The sequence below is a fragment of the Oncorhynchus kisutch genome, unplaced genomic scaffold, assembly GCF_002021735.2.
Source record: "Oncorhynchus kisutch isolate 150728-3 unplaced genomic scaffold, Okis_V2 scaffold3846, whole genome shotgun sequence".
NCBI classification, from domain to species: Eukaryota; Metazoa; Chordata; class Actinopteri; order Salmoniformes; family Salmonidae; genus Oncorhynchus; species Oncorhynchus kisutch.
In genome coordinates, this window is record NW_022265791.1 from 233,333 (window position 1) to 261,126 (window position 27,794).

General features: G+C 34.2%; 1 protein-coding gene across 1 annotated transcript in view; it reads left to right on the forward strand.

Annotated features, from left to right (window-relative positions):
- The window catches only part of LOC116372023 (anoctamin-1), a 145,616-nt gene that overhangs the window by 83,047 nt on the left and 34,775 nt on the right, over positions 1-27,794 (forward strand). The window lies entirely within an intron of this gene.

Below are 27,794 nucleotides of genomic sequence, written 5' to 3' on the forward strand. Positions count from 1 at the left end.
AGAGACAGAAACATGGCTTCACTAACTGAATAGAGACAGAAACATGGCTTCACTAACTGAATAGAGACTGAAACATGGCTTCACTAACTGAATAGAGACTGAAACATGGCTTCACTAACTGAATAGAGACAGAAACATGGCTTCACTAACTGAATAGAGACAGAAACATGGCTTCACTAACTGAATAGAGACAGAAACATGGCTTCACTAACTGAATAGAGACAGAAACATGGCTTCACTAACTGAATAGAGACAGAAACATGGCTTCACTAACTGAATAGAGACAGAAACATGGCTTCACTAACTGAATAGAGACAGAAACATGGCTTCACTAACTGAATAGAGACTGAAACATGGCTTCACTAACTGAATAGAGACTGAAACATGGCTTCACTAACTGAATAGAGACAGAAACATGGCTTCACTAACTGAATAGAGACAGAAACATGGCTTCACTAACTGAATAGAGACAGAAACATGGCTTCACTAACTGAATAGAGACTGAAACATGGCTTCACTAACTGAATAGAGACTGAAACATGGCTTCACTAACTGAATAGAGACAGAAACATGGCTTCACTAACTGAATAGAGACTGAAACAAGAACATGGCTTCACTAACTGAATAGAGACTGAAACATGGCTTCACTAACTGAATAGAGACAGAAACATGGCTTCACTAACTGAATAGAGACAGAAACATGGCTTCACTAACTGAATAGAGACAGAAACAAGGCTTCACTAACTGAATAGAGACAGAAACATGGCTTCACTAACTGAATAGAGACAGAAACATGGCTTCACTAACTGAATAGAGACTGAAACATGGCTTCACTAACTGAATAGAGACTGAAACATGGCTTCACTAACTGAATAGAGACTGAAACATGGCTTCACTAACTGAATAGAGACAGAAACATGGCTTCACTAACTGAATAGAGACTGAAACATGGCTTCACTAACTGAATAGAGACTGAAACATGGCTTCACTAACTGAATAGAGACTGAAACATGGCTTCACTAACTGAATAGAGACTGAAACAAGAACATGGCTTCACTAACTGAATAGAGACTGAAACATGGCTTCACTAACTGAATAATCTAATTGTATTGGTCACATACACGTGTTTAGCAGATGTTATTGCAGGTTTATCGAAATGCTTGTGTTTCTAGCTCCGACAGTGCAGTAATATCTAACAATTTCACAACATAAACCCAATACCTACATATCTTAGTAAAGGAATGGAATTAAGAATATATCAATATATGGAGGAGTAATGTCAGAGAGGCATAGACTAAGATACAGTAGATACATATGAGATGAGTAATGCATAGACTAAGATACAGTAGAATAGTATACAGTATATACATACGAGATGAGTAATGCATAGACTAATATACAGTAGAATAGTATACAGTAGATACATACGAGATGAGTAATGCATAGACTAAGATACTGTAGAATAGAATACAGTATAGATATGAGATGAGTAATGCATAGACTAAGATACAGTAGAATAGAATACAGTAATACATAGACTAAGTAGAATAGGATAGAATACAGTATATACATATGAGATGAGTAATACATAGACTAAGATACAGTAGAATAGAATACAGTATATACATATGAGATGAGTAATACATAGACTAAGATACAGTAGAATAGAATACAGTATATACATACGAGATGAGTAATGCATAGACTAAGATACAGTAGAATAGAATACAGTATATACATATGAGATGAGTAATACATAGACTAAGATACAGTAGAATAGTATAGAATACAGTATATACATATGAGATGAGTAATGCATAGACTAAGATACAGTAGAATAGAATACAGTATATACATATGAGATGAGTAATGCATAGACTAAGATACAGTAGAATAGAATACAGTATATACATATGAGATGAGTAATACATAGACTAAGATACAGTAGAATAGAATACAGTATATACATACGAGATGAGTAATGCATAGACTAAGATACAGTAGAATAGAATACAGTATATACATATGAGATGAGTAATACATAGACTAAGATACAGTAGAATAGAATACAGTATATACATACGAGATGAGTAATGCATAGACTAAGATACAGTAGAATAGAATACAGTATATACATATGAGATGAGTAATACATAGACTAAGATACAGTAGAATAGAATACAGTATATACATACGAGATGAGTAATGCATAGACTAAGATACAGTAGAATAGAATACAGTATATACATATGAGATGAGTAATACATAGACTAAGATACAGTAGAATAGAATACAGTATATACATACGAGATGAGTAATGCATAGACTAAGATACAGTAGAATAGAATACAGTATATACATATGAGATGAGTAATACATAGACTAAGATACAGTAGAATAGAATACAGTATATACATACGAGATGAGTAATGCATAGACTAAGATACAGTAGAATAGAATACAGTATATACATATGAGATGGGTAATGCATAGACTAAGATACAGTAGAATAGAATACAGTATATACATACGAGATGAGTAATGCATAGACTAAGATACAGTAGAATAGAATACAGTATATAGATATGAGATGAGTAATACATAGACTAAGATACAGTAGAATAGAATACAGTATATACATATGAGATGAGTAATGCATAGACTAAGATACAGTAGAATAGAATACAGTATATACATATGAGATGAGTAATGCATAGACTAAGATACAGTAGAATAGAATACAGTATATACATATGAGATGAGTAATACATAGACTAAGATACAGTAGAATAGAATACAGTATATACATACGAGATGAGTAATGCATAGACTAAGATACAGTAGAATAGAATACAGTATATACATATGAGATGAGTAATACATAGACTAAGATACAGTAGAATAGAATACAGTATATACATACGAGATGAGTAATGCATAGACTAAGATACAGTAGAATAGAATACAGTATATACATATGAGATGGGTAATGCATAGACTAAGATACAGTAGAATAGAATACAGTATATACATATGAGATGAGTAATGCATAGACTAAGATACAGTAGAATAGAATACAGTATATACATACGAGATGAGTAATGCATAGACTAAGATACAGTAGAATAGTATAGAATACAGTATATACATATGAGATAAGTAATGCATAGACTAAGATACAGTAGAATAGTATAGAATACAGTATATACATATGAGATGAGTAATGCATAGACTAAGATACAGTAGAATAGAATACAGTATATACATATGAGATGAGTAATGCATAGACTAAGATACAGTAGAATAGAATACAGTATGCATATGAGATGAGTAATACATAGACTAAGATACAGTAGAATAGTATAGAATACAGTATATACATATGAGATGAGTAATGCATAGACTAAGATACAGTAGAATAGAATACAGTATATACATATGAGATGAGTAATGCATAGACTAAGATACAGTAGAATAGAATACAGTATATACATATGAGATGAGTAATGCATAGACTAAGATACAGTAGAATAGAATACAGTATATACATATGAGATGAGTAATGCATAGACTAAGATACTGTAGAATAGAATACAGTATATAGATATGAGATGAGTAATGCATAGACTAAGATACTGTAGAATAGAATACAGTATATAGATATGAGATGAGTAATGCATAGACTAAGATACAGTAGAATAGAATACAGTATATACATATGAGATGAGTAATGCATAGACTAAGATACAGTAGAATAGAATACAGTATATAGATATGAGATGAGTAATGCATAGACTAAGATACAGTAGAATAGAATACAGTATATAGATATGAGATGAGTAATACATAGACTAAGATACAGTAGAATAGAATACAGTATATACATATGAGATGAGTAATACATAGACTAAGATACAGTAGAATAGAATACAGTATATACATACGAGATGAGTAATGCATAGACTAAGATACAGTAGAATAGAATACAGTATATACATATGAGATGAGTAATACATAGACTAAGATACAGTAGAATAGAATACAGTATATACATACGAGATGAGTAATGCATAGACTAAGATACAGTAGAATAGAATACAGTATATACATATGAGATGAGTAATACATAGACTAAGATACAGTAGAATAGAATACAGTATATACATACGAGATGAGTAATGCATAGACTAAGATACAGTAGAATAGAATACAGTATATACATATGAGATGAGTAATACATAGACTAAGATACAGTAGAATAGAATACAGTATATACATACGAGATGAGTAATGCATAGACTAAGATACAGTAGAATAGAATACAGTATATAGATATGAGATGAGTAATACATAGACTAAGATACAGTAGAATAGTATAGAATACAGTATATACATATGAGATGAGTAATACATAGACTAAGATACAGTAGAATAGAATACAGTATATACATATGAGATGGGTAATGCATAGACTAAGATACAGTAGAATAGAATACAGTATATACATATGAGATGAGTAATGCATAGACTAAGATACAGTAGAATAGAATACAGTATATACATATGAGATGAGTAATGCATAGACTAAGATACAGTAGAATAGAATACAGTATATACATATGAGATGAGTAATGCATAGACTAAGATACTGTAGAATAGAATACAGTATATGAGATGAGTAATGCATAGACTAAGATACAGTAGAATAGAATACAGTATATAGATATGAGATGAGTAATGCATAGACTAAGATACAGTAGAATAGAATACAGTATATAGATATGAGATGAGTAATACATAGACTAAGATACAGTAGAATAGAATACAGTATATACATACGAGATGAGTAATGCATAGACTAAGATACAGTAGAATAGAATACAGTATATACATATGAGATGAGTAATACATAGACTAAGATACAGTAGAATAGAATACAGTATATACATACGAGATGAGTAATGCATAGACTAAGATACAGTAGAATAGAATACAGTATATACATATGAGATGAGTAATACATAGACTAAGATACAGTAGAATAGAATACAGTATATACATACGAGATGAGTAATGCATAGACTAAGATACAGTAGAATAGAATACAGTATATACATACGAGATGAGTAATGCATAGACTAAGATACAGTAGAATAGAATACAGTATATACATACGAGATGAGTAATACATAGACTAAGATACAGTAGAATAGAATACAGTATATACATATGAGATGAGTAATGCATAGACTAAGATACAGTAGAATAGAATACAGTATATACATACGAGATGAGTAATGCATAGACTAAGATACAGTAGAATAGTATAGAATACAGTATATACATATGAGATGAGTAATGCATAGACTAAGATACAGTAGAATAGAATACAGTATATACATATGAGATGAGTAATGCATAGACTAAGATACAGTAGAATAGAATACAGTATATACATATGAGATGAGTAATGCATAGACTAAGATACAGTAGAATAGAATACAGTATGCATATGAGATGAGTAATACATAGACTAAGATACAGTAGAATAGTATAGAATACAGTATATACATATGAGATGAGTAATGCATAGACTAAGATACAGTAGAATAGAATACAGTATATACATATGAGATGAGTAATACATAGACTAAGATACAGTAGAATAGAATACAGGATATACATATGAGATGAGTAATACATAGACTAAGATACAGTAGGATACAGTATATAGATATGAGATGAGTAATGCATAGACTAAGATACAGTAGAATAGTATACAGTATATACATATGAGATGAGTAATGCATAGACTAAGATACAGTAGAATAGAATACAGTATATACATATGAGATGAGTAATGCATAGACTAAGATACAGTAGGATACAGTATATAGATATGAGATGAGTAATGCATAGACTAAGATACAGTAGAATAGTATACAGTATATACATATGAGATGAGTAATGCATAGACTAAGATACAGTAGAATAGAATACAGTATATACATATGAGATGAGTAATGCATAGACTAAGATACAGTAGAATAGAATACAGTATATACATATGAGATGAGTAATGCATAGACTAAGATACAGTAGAATAGAATACAGTATATACATATGAGATGAGTAATGCATAGACTAAGATACAGTAGAATAGAATACAGTAGATACATACGAGATGAGTAATACATAGACTAAGATACAGTAGAATAGAATACAGTATATACATACGAGATGAGTAATGCATAGACTAAGATACAGTAGAATAGAATACAGTATATACATACGAGATGAGTAATGCATAGACTAAGATACAGTAGAATAGAATACAGTATATAGATATGAGATGAGTAATACATAGACTAAGATACAGTAGAATAGTATAGAATACAGTATATACATATGAGATGAGTAATACATAGACTAAGATACAGTAGAATAGAATACAGTATATACATATGAGATGGGTAATGCATAGACTAAGATACAGTAGAATAGAATACAGTATATACATATGAGATGAGTAATACATAGACTAAGATACAGTAGAATAGAATACAGTATATACATACGAGATGAGTAATGCATAGACTAAGATACAGTAGAATAGAATACAGTATATACATATGAGATGAGTAATGCATAGACTAAGATACAGTAGAATAGAATACAGTATATACATATGAGATGAGTAATGCATAGACTAAGATACAGTAGAATAGAATACAGTATATACATATGAGATGAGTAATGCATAGACTAAGATACTGTAGAATAGAATACAGTATATAGATATGAGATGAGTAATGCATAGACTAAGATACTGTAGAATAGAATACAGTATATACATATGAGATGAGTAATACATAGACTAAGATACAGTAGAATAGAATACAGTATATACATACGAGATGAGTAATGCATAGACTAAGATACAGTAGAATAGAATACAGTATATACATATGAGATGAGTAATACATAGACTAAGATACAGTAGAATAGAATACAGTATATACATATGAGATGAGTAATGCATAGACTAAGATACAGTAGAATAGAATACAGTAGATACATACGAGATGAGTAATGCATAGACTAAGATACAGTAGAATAGAATACAGTATATACATACGAGATGAGTAATACATAGACTAAGATACAGTAGAATAGAATACAGTATATACATACGAGATGAGTAATACATAGACTAAGATACAGTAGAATAGAATACAGTATATACATACGAGATGAGTAATACATAGACTAAGATACAGTAGAATAGAATACAGTATATACATACGAGATGAGTAATGCATAGACTAAGATACAGTAGAATAGAATACAGTATATACATATGAGATGAGTAATACATAGACTAAGATACAGTAGAATAGAATACAGTATATACATACGAGATGAGTAATGCATAGACTAAGATACAGTAGAATAGAATACAGTATATAGATATGAGATGAGTAATACATAGACTAAGATACAGTAGAATAGTATAGAATACAGTATATACATATGAGATGAGTAATACATAGACTAAGATACAGTAGAATAGAATACAGTATATACATATGAGATGGGTAATGCATAGACTAAGATACAGTAGAATAGAATACAGTATATGAGATGAGTAATGCATAGACTAAGATACAGTAGAATAGAATACAGTATATACATATGAGATGAGTAATGCATAGACTAAGATACAGTAGAATAGAATACAGTATATACATATGAGATGAGTAATGCATAGACTAAGATACAGTAGAATAGAATACAGTATATACATATGAGATGAGTAATGCATAGACTAAGATACTGTAGAATAGAATACAGTATATGAGATGAGTAATGCATAGACTAAGATACAGTAGAATAGAATACAGTATATAGATATGAGATGAGTAATGCATAGACTAAGATACAGTAGAATAGAATACAGTATATAGATATGAGATGAGTAATACATAGACTAAGATACAGTAGAATAGAATACAGTATATACATACGAGATGAGTAATGCATAGACTAAGATACAGTAGAATAGAATACAGTATATACATATGAGATGAGTAATACATAGACTAAGATACAGTAGAATAGAATACAGTATATACATACGAGATGAGTAATGCATAGACTAAGATACAGTAGAATAGAATACAGTATATACATATGAGATGAGTAATACATAGACTAAGATACAGTAGAATAGAATACAGTATATACATACGAGATGAGTAATGCATAGACTAAGATACAGTAGAATAGAATACAGTATATACATACGAGATGAGTAATGCATAGACTAAGATACAGTAGAATAGAATACAGTATATACATACGAGATGAGTAATACATAGACTAAGATACAGTAGAATAGAATACAGTATATACATATGAGATGAGTAATGCATAGACTAAGATACAGTAGAATAGAATACAGTATATACATACGAGATGAGTAATGCATAGACTAAGATACAGTAGAATAGTATAGAATACAGTATATACATATGAGATGAGTAATGCATAGACTAAGATACAGTAGAATAGAATACAGTATATACATATGAGATGAGTAATGCATAGACTAAGATACAGTAGAATAGAATACAGTATATACATATGAGATGAGTAATGCATAGACTAAGATACAGTAGAATAGAATACAGTATGCATATGAGATGAGTAATACATAGACTAAGATACAGTAGAATAGTATAGAATACAGTATATACATATGAGATGAGTAATGCATAGACTAAGATACAGTAGAATAGAATACAGTATATACATATGAGATGAGTAATACATAGACTAAGATACAGTAGAATAGAATACAGGATATACATATGAGATGAGTAATACATAGACTAAGATACAGTAGGATACAGTATATAGATATGAGATGAGTAATGCATAGACTAAGATACAGTAGAATAGTATACAGTATATACATATGAGATGAGTAATGCATAGACTAAGATACAGTAGAATAGAATACAGTATATACATATGAGATGAGTAATGCATAGACTAAGATACAGTAGGATACAGTATATAGATATGAGATGAGTAATGCATAGACTAAGATACAGTAGAATAGTATACAGTATATACATATGAGATGAGTAATGCATAGACTAAGATACAGTAGAATAGAATACAGTATATACATATGAGATGAGTAATGCATAGACTAAGATACAGTAGAATAGAATACAGTATATACATATGAGATGAGTAATGCATAGACTAAGATACAGTAGAATAGAATACAGTAGATACATACGAGATGAGTAATACATAGACTAAGATACAGTAGAATAGAATACAGTATATACATACGAGATGAGTAATGCATAGACTAAGATACAGTAGAATAGAATACAGTATATACATACGAGATGAGTAATGCATAGACTAAGATACAGTAGAATAGAATACAGTATATAGATATGAGATGAGTAATACATAGACTAAGATACAGTAGAATAGTATAGAATACAGTATATACATATGAGATGAGTAATACATAGACTAAGATACAGTAGAATAGAATACAGTATATACATATGAGATGGGTAATGCATAGACTAAGATACAGTAGAATAGAATACAGTATATACATATGAGATGAGTAATACATAGACTAAGATACTGTAGAATAGAATACAGTATATAGATATGAGATGAGTAATGCATAGACTAAGATACTGTAGAATAGAATACAGTATATACATATGAGATGAGTAATACATAGACTAAGATACAGTAGAATAGAATACAGTATATACATACGAGATGAGTAATGCATAGACTAAGATACAGTAGAATAGAATACAGTATATACATATGAGATGAGTAATACATAGACTAAGATACAGTAGAATAGAATACAGTATATACATATGAGATGAGTAATGCATAGACTAAGATACAGTAGAATAGAATACAGTAGATACATACGAGATGAGTAATGCATAGACTAAGATACAGTAGAATAGAATACAGTATATACATACGAGATGAGTAATACATAGACTAAGATACAGTAGAATAGAATACAGTATATACATACGAGATGAGTAATACATAGACTAAGATACAGTAGAATAGAATACAGTATATACATACGAGATGAGTAATGCATAGACTAAGATACAGTAGAATAGAATACAGTATATACATACGAGATGAGTAATACATAGACTAAGATACAGTAGAATAGAATACAGTATATACATACGAGATGAGTAATACATAGACTAAGATACAGTAGAATAGAATACAGTATACATACGAGATGAGTAATGCATAGACTAAGATAAAGTAGAATAGTATAGAATACAGTATATACATATGAGATGAGTAATACATAGACTAAGATACAGTAGTATAGAATACAGTATATACATATGAGATGAGTAATGCATAGACTAAGATACAGTAGAATAGAATACAGTATATACATATGAGATGAGTAATACATAGACTAAGATACAGTAGAATAGAATACAGTATATACATATGAGATGAGTAATACATAGACTAAGATACAGTAGAATAGAATACAGTATATACATACGAGATGAGCAGCATAGACTAAGATACAGTAGAATAGAATACAGTATATAGATATGAGATGAGTAATACATAGACTAAGATACAGTAGAATAGAATACAGTATATACATATGAGATGAGTAATACATAGACTAAGATACAGTAGAATAGAATACAGTATATACATACGAGATGAGTAATGCATAGACTAAGATACAGTAGAATAGAATACAGTATATACATATGAGATGAGTAATACATAGACTAAGATACAGTAGAATAGTATAGAATACAGTATATACATATGAGATGAGTAATGCATAGACTAAGATACAGTAGAATAGAATACAGTATATACATATGAGATGAGTAATGCATAGACTAAGATACAGTAGAATAGAATACAGTATATACATATGAGATGAGTAATACATAGACTAAGATACAGTAGAATAGAATACAGTATATACATACGAGATGAGTAATGCATAGACTAAGATACAGTAGAATAGAATACAGTATATACATATGAGATGAGTAATACATAGACTAAGATACAGTAGAATAGAATACAGTATATACATACGAGATGAGTAATGCATAGACTAAGATACAGTAGAATAGAATACAGTATATACATATGAGATGAGTAATACATAGACTAAGATACAGTAGAATAGAATACAGTATATACATATGAGATGAGTAATGCATAGACTAAGATACAGTAGAATAGAATACAGTATATACATATGAGATGAGTAATACATAGACTAAGATACAGTAGAATAGAATACAGTATATACATATGAGATGAGTAATGCATAGACTAAGATACAGTAGAATAGAATACAGTATATACATATGAGATGAGTAATGCATAGACTAAGATACAGTAGAATAGAATACAGTAGATACATACGAGATGAGTAATACATAGACTAAGATACAGTAGAATAGAATACAGTATATACATACGAGATGAGTAATGCATAGACTAAGATACAGTAGAATAGAATACAGTATATACATACGAGATGAGTAATGCATAGACTAAGATACAGTAGAATAGAATACAGTATATAGATATGAGATGAGTAATACATAGACTAAGATACAGTAGAATAGTATAGAATACAGTATATACATATGAGATGAGTAATACATAGACTAAGATACAGTAGAATAGAATACAGTATATACATATGAGATGGGTAATGCATAGACTAAGATACAGTAGAATAGAATACAGTATATACATATGAGATGAGTAATACATAGACTAAGATACAGTAGAATAGAATACAGTATATACATACGAGATGAGTAATGCATAGACTAAGATACAGTAGAATAGAATACAGTATATACATATGAGATGAGTAATGCATAGACTAAGATACAGTAGAATAGAATACAGTATATACATATGAGATGAGTAATGCATAGACTAAGATACAGTAGAATAGAATACAGTATATACATATGAGATGAGTAATGCATAGACTAAGATACTGTAGAATAGAATACAGTATATAGATATGAGATGAGTAATGCATAGACTAAGATACTGTAGAATAGAATACAGTATATACATATGAGATGAGTAATACATAGACTAAGATACAGTAGAATAGAATACAGTATATACATACGAGATGAGTAATGCATAGACTAAGATACAGTAGAATAGAATACAGTATATACATATGAGATGAGTAATACATAGACTAAGATACAGTAGAATAGAATACAGTATATACATATGAGATGAGTAATGCATAGACTAAGATACAGTAGAATAGAATACAGTAGATACATACGAGATGAGTAATGCATAGACTAAGATACAGTAGAATAGAATACAGTATATACATACGAGATGAGTAATACATAGACTAAGATACAGTAGAATAGAATACAGTATATACATACGAGATGAGTAATACATAGACTAAGATACAGTAGAATAGAATACAGTATATACATACGAGATGAGTAATACATAGACTAAGATACAGTAGAATAGAATACAGTATATACATACGAGATGAGTAATGCATAGACTAAGATACAGTAGAATAGAATACAGTATATACATATGAGATGAGTAATACATAGACTAAGATACAGTAGAATAGAATACAGTATATACATACGAGATGAGTAATGCATAGACTAAGATACAGTAGAATAGAATACAGTATATAGATATGAGATGAGTAATACATAGACTAAGATACAGTAGAATAGTATAGAATACAGTATATACATATGAGATGAGTAATACATAGACTAAGATACAGTAGAATAGAATACAGTATATACATATGAGATGGGTAATGCATAGACTAAGATACAGTAGAATAGAATACAGTATATGAGATGAGTAATGCATAGACTAAGATACAGTAGAATAGAATACAGTATATACATATGAGATGAGTAATGCATAGACTAAGATACAGTAGAATAGAATACAGTATATACATATGAGATGAGTAATGCATAGACTAAGATACAGTAGAATAGAATACAGTATATACATATGAGATGAGTAATGCATAGACTAAGATACTGTAGAATAGAATACAGTATATGAGATGAGTAATGCATAGACTAAGATACAGTAGAATAGAATACAGTATATAGATATGAGATGAGTAATGCATAGACTAAGATACAGTAGAATAGAATACAGTATATAGATATGAGATGAGTAATACATAGACTAAGATACAGTAGAATAGAATACAGTATATACATACGAGATGAGTAATGCATAGACTAAGATACAGTAGAATAGAATACAGTATATACATATGAGATGAGTAATACATAGACTAAGATACAGTAGAATAGAATACAGTATATACATACGAGATGAGTAATGCATAGACTAAGATACAGTAGAATAGAATACAGTATATACATATGAGATGAGTAATACATAGACTAAGATACAGTAGAATAGAATACAGTATATACATACGAGATGAGTAATGCATAGACTAAGATACAGTAGAATAGAATACAGTATATACATACGAGATGAGTAATGCATAGACTAAGATACAGTAGAATAGAATACAGTATATACATACGAGATGAGTAATACATAGACTAAGATACAGTAGAATAGAATACAGTATATACATATGAGATGAGTAATGCATAGACTAAGATACAGTAGAATAGAATACAGTATATACATACGAGATGAGTAATGCATAGACTAAGATACAGTAGAATAGTATAGAATACAGTATATACATATGAGATGAGTAATGCATAGACTAAGATACAGTAGAATAGAATACAGTATATACATATGAGATGAGTAATGCATAGACTAAGATACAGTAGAATAGAATACAGTATATACATATGAGATGAGTAATGCATAGACTAAGATACAGTAGAATAGAATACAGTATGCATATGAGATGAGTAATACATAGACTAAGATACAGTAGAATAGTATAGAATACAGTATATACATATGAGATGAGTAATGCATAGACTAAGATACAGTAGAATAGAATACAGTATATACATATGAGATGAGTAATACATAGACTAAGATACAGTAGAATAGAATACAGGATATACATATGAGATGAGTAATACATAGACTAAGATACAGTAGGATACAGTATATAGATATGAGATGAGTAATGCATAGACTAAGATACAGTAGAATAGTATACAGTATATACATATGAGATGAGTAATGCATAGACTAAGATACAGTAGAATAGAATACAGTATATACATATGAGATGAGTAATGCATAGACTAAGATACAGTAGGATACAGTATATAGATATGAGATGAGTAATGCATAGACTAAGATACAGTAGAATAGTATACAGTATATACATATGAGATGAGTAATGCATAGACTAAGATACAGTAGAATAGAATACAGTATATACATATGAGATGAGTAATGCATAGACTAAGATACAGTAGAATAGAATACAGTATATACATATGAGATGAGTAATGCATAGACTAAGATACAGTAGAATAGAATACAGTAGATACATACGAGATGAGTAATACATAGACTAAGATACAGTAGAATAGAATACAGTATATACATACGAGATGAGTAATGCATAGACTAAGATACAGTAGAATAGAATACAGTATATACATACGAGATGAGTAATGCATAGACTAAGATACAGTAGAATAGAATACAGTATATAGATATGAGATGAGTAATACATAGACTAAGATACAGTAGAATAGTATAGAATACAGTATATACATATGAGATGAGTAATACATAGACTAAGATACAGTAGAATAGAATACAGTATATACATATGAGATGGGTAATGCATAGACTAAGATACAGTAGAATAGAATACAGTATATACATATGAGATGAGTAATACATAGACTAAGATACTGTAGAATAGAATACAGTATATAGATATGAGATGAGTAATGCATAGACTAAGATACTGTAGAATAGAATACAGTATATACATATGAGATGAGTAATACATAGACTAAGATACAGTAGAATAGAATACAGTATATACATACGAGATGAGTAATGCATAGACTAAGATACAGTAGAATAGAATACAGTATATACATATGAGATGAGTAATACATAGACTAAGATACAGTAGAATAGAATACAGTATATACATATGAGATGAGTAATGCATAGACTAAGATACAGTAGAATAGAATACAGTAGATACATACGAGATGAGTAATGCATAGACTAAGATACAGTAGAATAGAATACAGTATATACATACGAGATGAGTAATACATAGACTAAGATACAGTAGAATAGAATACAGTATATACATACGAGATGAGTAATACATAGACTAAGATACAGTAGAATAGAATACAGTATATACATACGAGATGAGTAATGCATAGACTAAGATACAGTAGAATAGAATACAGTATATACATACGAGATGAGTAATACATAGACTAAGATACAGTAGAATAGAATACAGTATATACATACGAGATGAGTAATACATAGACTAAGATACAGTAGAATAGAATACAGTATACATACGAGATGAGTAATGCATAGACTAAGATAAAGTAGAATAGTATAGAATACAGTATATACATATGAGATGAGTAATACATAGACTAAGATACAGTAGTATAGAATACAGTATATACATATGAGATGAGTAATGCATAGACTAAGATACAGTAGAATAGAATACAGTATATACATATGAGATGAGTAATACATAGACTAAGATACAGTAGAATAGAATACAGTATATACATATGAGATGAGTAATACATAGACTAAGATACAGTAGAATAGAATACAGTATATACATACGAGATGAGCAGCATAGACTAAGATACAGTAGAATAGAATACAGTATATAGATATGAGATGAGTAATACATAGACTAAGATACAGTAGAATAGAATACAGTATATACATATGAGATGAGTAATACATAGACTAAGATACAGTAGAATAGAATACAGTATATACATACGAGATGAGTAATGCATAGACTAAGATACAGTAGAATAGAATACAGTATATACATATGAGATGAGTAATACATAGACTAAGATACAGTAGAATAGTATAGAATACAGTATATACATATGAGATGAGTAATGCATAGACTAAGATACAGTAGAATAGAATACAGTATATACATATGAGATGAGTAATGCATAGACTAAGATACAGTAGAATAGAATACAGTATATACATATGAGATGAGTAATACATAGACTAAGATACAGTAGAATAGAATACAGTATATACATACGAGATGAGTAATGCATAGACTAAGATACAGTAGAATAGAATACAGTATATACATATGAGATGAGTAATACATAGACTAAGATACAGTAGAATAGAATACAGTATATACATACGAGATGAGTAATGCATAGACTAAGATACAGTAGAATAGAATACAGTATATACATATGAGATGAGTAATACATAGACTAAGATACAGTAGAATAGAATACAGTATATACATATGAGATGAGTAATGCATAGACTAAGATACAGTAGAATAGAATACAGTATATACATATGAGATGAGTAATACATAGACTAAGATACAGTAGAATAGAATACAGTATATACATACGAGATGAGTAATGCATAGACTAAGATACAGTAGAATAGAATACAGTATATACATATGAGATGAGTAATACATAGACTAAGATACAGTAGAATAGAATACAGTATATACATACGAGATGAGTAATGCATAGACTAAGATACAGTAGAATAGAATACAGTATATACATATGAGATGAGTAATACATAGACTAAGATACAGTAGAATAGAATACAGTATATACATACGAGATGAGTAATGCATAGACTAAGATACAGTAGAATAGAATACAGTATATACATATGAGATGGGTAATGCATAGACTAAGATACAGTAGAATAGAATACAGTATATACATATGAGATGAGTAATGCATAGACTAAGATACAGTAGAATAGAATACAGTATATACATACGAGATGAGTAATGCATAGACTAAGATACAGTAGAATAGTATAGAATACAGTATATACATATGAGATAAGTAATGCATAGACTAAGATACAGTAGAATAGTATAGAATACAGTATATACATATGAGATGAGTAATGCATAGACTAAGATACAGTAGAATAGAATACAGTATATACATATGAGATGAGTAATGCATAGACTAAGATACAGTAGAATAGAATACAGTATGCATATGAGATGAGTAATACATAGACTAAGATACAGTAGAATAGTATAGAATACAGTATATACATATGAGATGAGTAATGCATAGACTAAGATACAGTAGAATAGAATACAGTATATACATATGAGATGAGTAATGCATAGACTAAGATACAGTAGAATAGAATACAGTATATACATATGAGATGAGTAATGCATAGACTAAGATACAGTAGAATAGAATACAGTATATACATATGAGATGAGTAATGCATAGACTAAGATACTGTAGAATAGAATACAGTATATAGATATGAGATGAGTAATGCATAGACTAAGATACTGTAGAATAGAATACAGTATATAGATATGAGATGAGTAATGCATAGACTAAGATACAGTAGAATAGAATACAGTATATACATATGAGATGAGTAATGCATAGACTAAGATACAGTAGAATAGAATACAGTATATAGATATGAGATGAGTAATGCATAGACTAAGATACAGTAGAATAGAATACAGTATATAGATATGAGATGAGTAATACATAGACTAAGATACAGTAGAATAGAATACAGTATATACATATGAGATGAGTAATACATAGACTAAGATACAGTAGAATAGAATACAGTATATACATACGAGATGAGTAATGCATAGACTAAGATACAGTAGAATAGAATACAGTATATACATATGAGATGAGTAATACATAGACTAAGATACAGTAGAATAGAATACAGTATATACATACGAGATGAGTAATGCATAGACTAAGATACAGTAGAATAGAATACAGTATATACATATGAGATGAGTAATACATAGACTAAGATACAGTAGAATAGAATACAGTATATACATACGAGATGAGTAATGCATAGACTAAGATACAGTAGAATAGAATACAGTATATACATATGAGATGAGTAATACATAGACTAAGATACAGTAGAATAGAATACAGTATATACATACGAGATGAGTAATGCATAGACTAAGATACAGTAGAATAGAATACAGTATATAGAGATGAGTAATACATAGACTAAGATACAGTAGAATAGTATAGAATACAGTATATACATATGAGATGAGTAATACATAGACTAAGATACAGTAGAATAGAATACAGTATATACATATGAGATGGGTAATGCATAGACTAAGATACAGTAGAATAGAATACAGTATATACATATGAGATGAGTAATGCATAGACTAAGATACAGTAGAATAGAATACAGTATATACATATGAGATGAGTAATGCATAGACTAAGATACTGTAGAATAGAATACAGTATATGAGATGAGTAATGCATAGACTAAGATACAGTAGAATAGAATACAGTATATAGATATGAGATGAGTAATGCATAGACTAAGATACAGTAGAATAGAATACAGTATATAGATATGAGATGAGTAATACATAGACTAAGATACAGTAGAATAGAATACAGTATATACATACGAGATGAGTAATGCATAGACTAAGATACAGTAGAATAGAATACAGTATATACATATGAGATGAGTAATACATAGACTAAGATACAGTAGAATAGAATACAGTATATACATACGAGATGAGTAATGCATAGACTAAGATACAGTAGAATAGAATACAGTATATACATATGAGATGAGTAATACATAGACTAAGATACAGTAGAATAGAATACAGTATATACATACGAGATGAGTAATGCATAGACTAAGATACAGTAGAATAGAATACAGTATATACATATGAGATGAGTAATGCATAGACTAAGATACAGTAGAATAGTATAGAATACAGTATATACATATGAGATGAGTAATGCATAGACTAAGATACAGTAGAATAGAATACAGTATATACATATGAGATGAGTAATGCATAGACTAAGATACAGTAGAATAGTATAGAATACAGTATATACATATGAGATGAGTAATGCATAGACTAAGATACAGTAGAATAGAATACAGTATATACATATGAGATGAGTAATGCATAGACTAAGATACAGTAGAATAGAATACAGTATATACATACGAGATGAGTAATGCATAGACTAAGATACAGTAGAATAGAATACAGTATATACATACGAGATGAGTAATACATAGACTAAGATACAGTAGAATAGAATACAGTATATACATATGAGATGAGTAATGCATAGACTAAGATACAGTAGAATAGAATACAGTATATACATACGAGATGAGTAATGCATAGACTAAGATACAGTAGAATAGTATAGAATACAGTATATACATATGAGATGAGTAATGCATAGACTAAGATACAGTAGAATAGAATACAGTATATACATATGAGATGAGTAATGCATAGACTAAGATACAGTAGAATAGAATACAGTATATACATATGAGATGAGTAATGCATAGACTAAGATACAGTAGAATAGAATACAGTATGCATATGAGATGAGTAATACATAGACTAAGATACAGTAGAATAGTATAGAATACAGTATATACATATGAGATGAGTAATGCATAGACTAAGATACAGTAGAATAGAATACAGTATATACATATGAGATGAGTAATACATAGACTAAGATACAGTAGAATAGAATACAGGATATACATATGAGATGAGTAATACATAGACTAAGATACAGTAGGATACAGTATATAGATATGAGATGAGTAATGCATAGACTAAGATACAGTAGAATAGTATACAGTATATACATATGAGATGAGTAATGCATAGACTAAGATACAGTAGAATAGAATACAGTATATACATATGAGATGAGTAATGCATAGACTAAGATACAGTAGGATACAGTATATAGATATGAGATGAGTAATGCATAGACTAAGATACAGTAGAATAGTATACAGTATATACATATGAGATGAGTAATGCATAGACTAAGATACAGTAGAATAGAATACAGTATATACATATGAGATGAGTAATGCATAGACTAAGATACAGTAGAATAGAATACAGTATATACATATGAGATGAGTAATGCATAGACTAAGATACAGTAGAATAGAATACAGTATATACATATGAGATGAGTAATGCATAGACTAAGATACAGTAGAATAGAATACAGTAGATACATACGAGATGAGTAATACATAGACTAAGATACAGTAGAATAGAATACAGTATATACATACGAGATGAGTAATGCATAGACTAAGATACAGTAGAATAGAATACAGTATATACATACGAGATGAGTAATGCATAGACTAAGATACAGTAGAATAGAATACAGTATATAGATATGAGATGAGTAATACATAGACTAAGATACAGTAGAATAGTATAGAATACAGTATATACATATGAGATGAGTAATACATAGACTAAGATACAGTAGAATAGAATACAGTATATACATATGAGATGGGTAATGCATAGACTAAGATACAGTAGAATAGAATACAGTATATACATATGAGATGAGTAATACATAGACTAAGATACAGTAGAATAGAATACAGTATATACATACGAGATGAGTAATGCATAGACTAAGATACAGTAGAATAGAATACAGTATATACATATGAGATGAGTAATGCATAGACTAAGATACAGTAGAATAGAATACAGTATATACATATGAGATGAGTAATGCATAGACTAAGATACAGTAGAATAGAATACAGTATATACATATGAGATGAGTAATGCATAGACTAAGATACTGTAGAATAGAATACAGTATATAGATATGAGATGAGTAATGCATAGACTAAGATACTGTAGAATAGAATACAGTATATACATATGAGATGAGTAATACATAGACTAAGATACAGTAGAATAGAATACAGTATATACATACGAGATGAGTAATGCATAGACTAAGATACAGTAGAATAGAATACAGTATATACATATGAGATGAGTAATACATAGACTAAGATACAGTAGAATAGAATACAGTATATACATATGAGATGAGTAATGCATAGACTAAGATACAGTAGAATAGAATACAGTAGATACATACGAGATGAGTAATGCATAGACTAAGATACAGTAGAATAGAATACAGTATATACATACGAGATGAGTAATACATAGACTAAGATACAGTAGAATAGAATACAGTATATACATACGAGATGAGTAATACATAGACTAAGATACAGTAGAATAGAATACAGTATATACATACGAGATGAGTAATGCATAGACTAAGATACAGTAGAATAGAATACAGTATATACATACGAGATGAGTAATACATAGACTAAGATACAGTAGAATAGAATACAGTATATACATACGAGATGAGTAATACATAGACTAAGATACAGTAGAATAGAATACAGTATACATACGAGATGAGTAATGCATAGACTAAGATAAAGTAGAATAGTATAGAATACAGTATATACATATGAGATGAGTAATACATAGACTAAGATACAGTAGTATAGAATACAGTATATACATATGAGATGAGTAATACATAGACTAAGATACAGTAGTATAGAATACAGTATATACATATGAGATGAGTAATGCATAGACTAAGATACAGTAGAATAGAATACAGTATATACATATGAGATGAGTAATACATAGACTAAGATACAGTAGAATAGAATACAGTATATACATATGAGATGAGTAATACATAGACTAAGATACAGTAGAATAGAATACAGTATATACATACGAGATGAGCAGCATAGACTAAGATACAGTAGAATAGTATACAGTATATACATATGAGATGAGTAATGCATAGACTAAGATACAGTAGAATAGAATACAGTATATACATATGAGATGAGTAATACATAGACTAAGATACAGTAGAATAGAATACAGTATATACATATGAGATGAGTAATGCATAGACTAAGATACAGTAGAATAGAATACAGTATATACATATGAGATGAGTAATGCATAGACTAAGATACAGTAGAATAGTATAGAATACAGTATATACATATGAGATGAGTAATGCATAGACTAAGATACAGTAGAATAGTATAGAATACAGTATATACATATGAGATGAGTAATGCAAAATATATAAACATTATTAAAGTGATTAGTGTTCAATGTATTCAAGTGGCCAGTGATTTACACTGTCCTTGGTAGTGAAGGAGAGCCCACTGTCCTTGGTAGTGAAGGAGAGCCCACTGTCCTTGGTAGTGAAGGAGAGCCCACTGTCCTTGGCAGTGAAGGAGAGCCCACTGTCCTTGGCAGTGAAGGAGAGCCCACTGTCCTTGGTAGTGAAGGAGAGCCCACTGTCCTTGGTAGTGAAGGAGAGCCCACTGTCCTTGGCAGTGAAGGAGAGCCCACTGTCCTTGGTAGTGAAGGAGAGCCCACTGTCCTTGGTAGTGAAGGAGAGCCCACTGTCCTTGGCAGTGAAGGAGAGCCCACTGTCCTTGGCAGTGAAGGAGAGCCCACTGTCCTTGGCAGTGAAGGAGAGCCCACTGTCCTTGGCAGTGAAGGAGAGCCCACTGTCCTTGGCAGTGAAGGAGAGCCCACTGTCCTTGGTAGTGAAGGAGAGCCCACTGTCCTTGGCAGTGGGCCGCGTCGGTGGCACTGTGTGATCCTCAAAGTGAGCGGAGAAGGAGAGCCCACTGTCCTTGGCAGTGGGCCGCGTCGGTGGCACTGTGTGATCCTCAAAGTGAGCGGAGAAGGAGAGCCCACTGTCCTTGGCAGTGGGCCGCGTCGGTGGCACTGTGTGATCCTCAAAGTGAGCGGAGAAGGAGAGCCCACTGTCCTTGGCAGTGGGCCGCGTCGGTGGCACTGTGTGATCCTCAAAGTGAGCGGAGAAGGAGAGCCCACTGTCCTTGGTAGTGAAGGAGAGCCCACTGTCCTTGGTAGTGAAGGAGAGCCCACTGTCCTTGGCAGTGGGCCGCATCGGTGGCACTGTGTGATCCTCAAAGTGAGCGGAGAAGGAGAGCCCACTGTCCTTGGTAGTGAAGGAGAGCCCACTGTCCTTGGCAGTGGGCCGCGTCGGTGGCACTGTGTGATCCTCAAAGTGAGCGGAGAAGGAGAGCCCACTGTCCTTGGCAGTGGGCTGCGTCGGTGGCACTGTGTGATCCTCAAAGTGAGCGGAGAAGGAGAGCCCACTGTCCTTGGTAGTGAAGGAGAGCCCACTGTCCTTGGTAGTGAAGGAGAGCCCACTGTCCTTGGTAGTGAAGGAGAGCCCACTGTCCTTGGTAGTGGGCCGCGTCGGTGGCACTGTGTGATCCTCAAAGTGAGCGGAGAAGGAGAGCCCACTGTCCTTGGTAGTGAAGGAGAGCCCACTGTCCTTGGTAGTGAAGGAGAGCCCACTGTCCTTGGTAGGGAAGGAGAGCACACTGTCCTTGGTAGTGGGCCGCGTCGGTGGCACTGTGCGATCCTCAAAGTGAGCGGAGAAGATGTTCAGTTTGTCCGGAAGCAGGATGTTTGTGTCCACAACGTGGCTGGTTTTCCATTTGTAGTCCGTGATTGTCTGTAGACCCTGCCACATACGTCTGGTGTCTGAGCTGTTTAATTGTGACTCCACTTTGTCTCTATGCTGACGTTTTACTTGTTTGATTGACTTGCGGAAGGAATAACTACACTGTTCATATTCTGCCATTGTTCCCAGTCACCTTGCCGTGGTTAAATGCGATGGTTCACGCTTTCAGTTTTGCGCGAATGCTGCCATCTATCCATGGATTCTGGTTAGGGTAGGTTTTAATAGTCACAGTGGGTACAGCATTGCCTATACACTTCCTGATAAACTCAGTCACCGTATAATCAGTAAATCCCCAGTATAATCGAATAGAGACTGAAACAGAAACCTGGCTAACTGACTAGAAAGGAAATTAGCAGTACTGTGGCCTGGTTGAACACAGCAGATTCTATCCCAGCTTAACCCAGCCTCCTGACCTTCACCCCGCCTCCCGACCTACACCCCGCCTCCCGACCTTCACCCAGCCTCCTGACCTTCACCCAGCCTCCTGACCTTCACCCAGCCTCCTGACCTTCACCCAGCCTCTAGACCTTCACCCGGCCTCCTGACCTTCACCCAGCCTCCTGACCTTCACCCCGCCTTCTGACCTTCACCCCGCCTCCTGACCTGACCTTCACCCAGCCTCCCGACCTGACCTTAACCCAGCCTCCCGACCTGACCTTCACCCAGCCTCCCGACCTGACCTTCACCCAGCCTCCTGACCTTCACCCAGCCTCCCGACCCGACCTTCACCCAGCCACCCGACCTTCACCCAGCCACCCGACCTTCACCCAGCCTCCCGACCTTCACCCAGCCTCCTGTCCTTCACCCAGCCTCCTGTCCTTCACCCAGCCTCCTGTCCTTCACCCAGCCTCCCGACCTGACCTTCACCCAGCCACCCGACCTTCACCCAGCCACCCGACCTTCACCCAGCCACCCGACCTTCACCCAGCCTCCCGACCTTCACCCAGCCTCCTGTCCTTCACCCAGCCTCCCGACCTGACCTTCACCCAGCCACCCGACCTTCACCTAGCCTCCCAACTTGACCTTCACCCAGCCTCCCGACCTTCACCCAGCCTCCCGACCTGACTTTAACCCAGCCTCCCGACCTTCATTAAGCCACCTGACCTTCACCCAGCCACCCGACCTTCACCCAGCCTCCTGACCTTCACCCAGCCTCCCGACCTTCATTAAGCCCCCTGACTTGACCTTCACCCAGCCTCCCGACCTTCACCCAGCCTCCCGACCTTCACCCAGCCTCCCGACCTTCACCCAGCCTCCCGACCTTCACCCAGCCTCCCGACCTTCACCCAGCCTCCCGACCAGACTTTAACCCAGCCACCCGACCTTTACCCAGCCTCCCGACCTTCACCCAGCCTCCTGACTTGACCTTCACCCAGCCTCCCGACCTTCACCCAGCCTCCCGACCTGACCTTAACCCTGTCTGACTTCCTCTTCCCTTCCGTCTGACGTTGCTCTGACTAGATGGCAGAACATTGTCACTAGGTTCCTTGTGGTACATCTCTGTACTCTGTTAATTCCTGCTCTAGATAGAAAGGGTGTGTGTGTGTGTGTGTGTGTGTGAGGTGACATATGGCCCAGAGGAAATCCCATGACAGTAATTTCCCAAAGGGCTTAGCGGCCTGCAGGGAGGAGGAGTGTGTGTGATGCACTCTGACAGGGATGTGGTGGTGTCAGGAGAGAGTCCAGACCTTATAGTGGGTCTCTTTGGGTTCATTTCAGTGCAAGACCACATGGTTACCACCCTCAGCAAGGGTGCTGAAAACCGGATGCATCCAGTTTACAAGGGAAATGGAAAGAGAGCCTGTGAAGCAACTTCCTCTTTTGGATGTTAACAAGCAGACACTCCAGCTTAACTCCTCCTCCACAATTACTGGATTGGTTGAACAGTGCAGAAGAGAACCATCCAGACAGGACCAGAATGAAAGGCCTGCTTAGGTTATATGGACACTAATCTCCTGTGTTACTGCCATCACTTTTACTAGTGTCAAGGGGAGAGGTGGGGGGAGGAGACGAGAGGAGACTAGAGCTGAGGGGAGGGGAAGAGAACAGACGAGAGGTGGGGAGGAGAGGGTGAGAGTATGTATGTCAGTGCTGTGTGTGGGTGTGGGTGTGGGTGGGTGCTAGGTGGTGGGTGGATGCTAGGTGGTGGATGTGTGTGGGTGTGGGTGGGTGCTAGGTGGTGGATGTGGGTGGGTGGGTTCTAGGTGGTGGGTGTGGGTGGGTGCTAGGTGGTGGATGCGAGTGGGTGCTAGGTGGTGGGTGTGTGTGGGTGCTAGGTGGTGGGTGTGTGTGGGTGCTAGGTGGTGGGTGTGGGTGGGTGCTAGGTGGTGGGTGTGGGTGGGTGCTAGGTGGTGTTTGGGTGGGTGCTAGGTGGTGGGTGGGTGCTAGGTGGTGTTTGGGTGGGTGGGTGGATGTGGGTGGGTGGTGGGTGGATGTGGGTGGGTGGTAGATGTGGGTGGGTGATAGGTGGTGGGTGGGTGCTTGGTGCTGTGTAGGTGTGTGTGGGTGCTTGGTGCTGTGTGGGTGGTAGGTGGTGCTGTTGTCCACCTTATGATCTGACAACGTACTGCATCACTGGGACATCTACAGTCACTGTCTGTGTGTGTTTCAACTTATAATGTCACAAGTACTGGGAAATGGATTCTACCAGCTCCAAACCCAACAATGTAGTGATCACTATCAATGGTTAGGGTTAGAGGTCATACAGCAGTCCTGTCTCAGAGGACCAAACAGCAGTCCTGTCTCAGAGGAACATACAGCAGTCCTGTCTCAGAGGAACATTAGTTAGTGGTCAAACAGCAGTCCTGTCTCAGAGGAACATTAGTTAGTGGTCAAACAGCAGTCCTGTCTCAGAGGAACATTAGTTAGTGGTCAAACAGCAGTCCTGTCTCAGAGGAACATTAGTTAGTGGTCAAACAGCAGTCCTGTCTCAGAGGACCAAACAGCAGTCCTGTCTCAGAGGAACAAACAGCAGTCCTGTCTCAGAGGACCATACAGCAGTCCTGTCTCAGAGGAACAAACAGCAGTCCTGTCTCAGAGGAACAAACAGCAGTCCTGTCTCAGAGGAACAAACAGCAGTCCTGTCTCAGAGGAACATTAGTTAGTGGTCAAACAGCAGTCCTGTCTCAGAGGAACAAACAGCAGTCCTGTCTCAGAGGAACATACAGCAGTCCTGTCTCAGAGGACCAAACAGCAGTCCTGTCTCAGAGGACCATACAGCAGTCCTGTCTCAGAGGACCATACAGCAGTCCTGTCTCAGAGGACCATACAGCAGTCCTGTCTCAGAGGACCAAACAGCAGTCCTGTCTCAGAGGAACAAACAGCAGTCCTGTCTCAGAGGAACATTAGTTAGTGGTCAAACAGCAGTCCTGTCTCAGAGGAACAAACAGCAGTCCTGTCTCAGAGGACCAAACAGCAGTCCTGTCTCAGAGGACCAAACAGCAGTCCTGTCTCAGAGGAACATACAGCAGTCCTGTCTCAGAGGACCAAACAGCAGTCCTGTCTCAGAGGAACATTAGTTAGTGGTCAAACAGCAGTCCTGTCTCAGAGGACCAAACAGCAGTCCTGTCTCAGAAGACCAAACAGCAGTCCTGTCTCAGAGGACCAAACAGCAGTCCTGTCTCAGAGGACCAAACAGCAGTCCTGTCTCAGAGGACCAAACAGCAGTCCTGTCTCAGAGGACCAAACAGCAGTCCTGTCTCAGAGGAACATTAGTTAGTGGTCAAACAGCAGTCCTGTCTCAGAGGAACATACAGCAGTCCTGTCTCAGAGGAACATTAGTTAGTGGTCAAACAGCAGTCCTGTCTCAGAGGAACAAACAGCAGTCCTGTCTCAGAGGAACATTAGTTAGTGGTCTGGTGTCTACTGGTCTACCTTGTTCTCTACTTGTGTCTTCTGGTCTATCTTGGCTTCTGTTGACTTCTGTTGGCTTCTACTGGTCTATATGGGCTTCTGTTGGCCTCTACTGGTCTATATTGAGCTTTACTGGTTTCT